We start from the raw sequence: 2,590 nt of genomic DNA on the forward strand, positions 1-2,590 counted from the left end.
CAGTTATTCGACATTGTGATAAAATACGTAATAATTGACACTTTTACAAGAAACGAACAACATAGCGCTGATTTAAAACCCAAAAAAGTTTTGACAAGGGTCATAACCCCACATTTTCGTACTATACAGAGTGAAATGTGTCAAATTTCCATGGCCAACCGAGTGCTGAAATAAAAGTGAATGTCATCAAAAATCAGAATGGTGGAATGCGGGGGCAATATCATCAGCGTTTGTTAATTTCTCAGAAGAAGTAGAAGGGATGTCGCACAGATATAAATTGAAAAGAAGAGGCCCTAAAACTGATCCTTGTGGAAGTCCATTATTCAGTGTTTTCAAATTTCAGTATAATTATCATCAACAAAACACTAAGCTTTTTATCAGACAGCATGTTTTCTAGTAAGGGAATCATCTTTCTACACATTATACAGATGTGCATAATGTTTGGAAATCTGTTTATGTGCTGTGTCATCATTCATTCATTGTTGTATCCCGTTACCGGGAATTAATCTACAAAAAGACATAAAAAAAGAAAAGACTTATAATTTCTTGGGGCTAATTGCGACTGTGTGCCCTCCTGTGACTGAAGAGACCCAACCGTGACCTACAGATCCTTCCGAACTCCGGGCATGGATAGTCACCAACCAGATCTGGCCGCCGCTGAATGCTTCTCGAGTCTCCATTATAACTGTGAACCATAGATCTCCACTGTGACCTGTCTAACGCTAGTTGTTCCCAGTTATGATTGGCATTAATTGATTTTAGGGATTGATGTAATGTATCCTGAAACCGCTTATACTGGCCTCCAGGTTACAGAGCTATTTTGGGGAGTCTTGTGTCTTGCATCCTCAGAATGTGGCCGCTCCATGTGAGTCGGGCCCTCGTTAATTGAGTCTCAATTGTTGTACAACTCGCGCGTTGCGAGACTTCTGCTTTCGAAACTTTGTGGAACCATCTGATGTGCATTATCTGTCTTAGATGACGTTGTTGCGTTTGTTCAAGCAGTTTAATATGTAGCCTGTAGGGCGTCCAGCTTTCGCTTCCGTAAAGAAGCGTTGGGAGGACGACTGCTTTGTAAACAGCTGTCTTGGTCTTCAGATTGAGGTCGTGATTTTGAAACACTCTGACCTTTAGCTTCCAGAATGCCCGTGATGCCGAATTGATACGGTTGTGTATTTCCGTGTCTAGGTTAGCCCTAGTATTTATGAAGCTTCCCAAGTACTTGAACTGCTCGACCTGTTCTAGGGTTTCATTCTCCAGGCTGATATGTGTTTGAAGACTTTCTGGTGGACTTACCAGGATTTTGGTTTTGTCGATATTGAGTCTAAGGCCTAAAGCTTCGTATATGTGTTTATAGGTGTCCAGCATTATCTGTAGATCCTCTGGGCTGCTAGCGTTAAGTGCGCAGAGCGCAGTCGTCAGCACATTGAAGTTCCGACTGTGTCATATGCTGCAGATAAATCCACAAATTCTGTTCCTGTTTCCAACAATTATCAATTTTCTAGGACCTATTTGATTCATGACTGCGAAAATTCTGTAAAACGGTACATACCTCGGTACCTAATTAATTTCCATGCGACAAAATGAGGTACAATGAGGACCTACGAGTCCAGAAAGGATAAAAGAGCGTCATAAAACTTTCAATGAGCGTGCAGTCCTGCGGATGTCAAGACTGCGGGACAGAAACACACAGGGGACCAGGAAATCCAAACTTAGGCATCGGAAGAATGAATATTTCATCGTCAATTAGGGCAGGATAGGAAAATGTAGAGAATGCACTCGGAATAATAAATGCATTCCCTCCTCCCCTGTTCCAGCTTCCGCATGGCATTGTGCCACGACAGTCGGCGCTCGTATTAGCTCTGGATAAACTCCATCTGCCGATATTGATCTTTAATGGATATGTGGCAAACTTCTAACGCGCTCCGATGTCGATATCATTGAGTTCGGAGTCCCGATTTACATATCCCCGGTCGGGATAATCTGGATGGATCACCTTGGCTGATGGAAAGGGTAGTTGGGGGGTCGCAGCGATCGGGGGAATCACTTAGAGACGTATTCCGGCCTCGGGATGGAGATGAAGTCTTCGGAGTTGTTTCATTTGCATGTTCCGATTCTTGGGCCGGAGTGGCTTCGAGCTGGGTGTGTAGCGGCGTCTCGAATTACAGGTTTGTCGGTTTGCATAATGCACCCCGTATCGGCAAAGAATGAGGGAGTTTACGTAGCTCATTGGCGAGACGGCGTTATTGCTTTTGGAGTGATTTGCTCACATGCTGAAGAGCTGATTGCAGAAGTAGTTTCCGCTTGAAACGTTTAAAGAGACCTAGTTAATGTGTTCGTTGCATCCATCTGATCATAAAGCTGATAACGAAGCATATATTCATACAGGGCGTTTTCAAGGGTGACTCTAATCAACTAATTAGGCAGGAAAAACAAGGTCGGCTTAGCAAGGAAAGGTGCATAAACTCCTTCCATTGGCACAGAACCTATTGGCAAATGAACCTCCAGACAAAAGTTTCAGGAGGAAAAAAACGGAAAGAGAAGAACTAAGGCGGAATTGTCCTGGGATTCCCGGAATGATTCCAAGAATTCC

The sequence above is a fragment of the Coccinella septempunctata genome, chromosome 1, assembly GCF_907165205.1.
Source record: "Coccinella septempunctata chromosome 1, icCocSept1.1, whole genome shotgun sequence".
Taxonomy (NCBI): Eukaryota; Metazoa; Arthropoda; class Insecta; order Coleoptera; family Coccinellidae; genus Coccinella; species Coccinella septempunctata.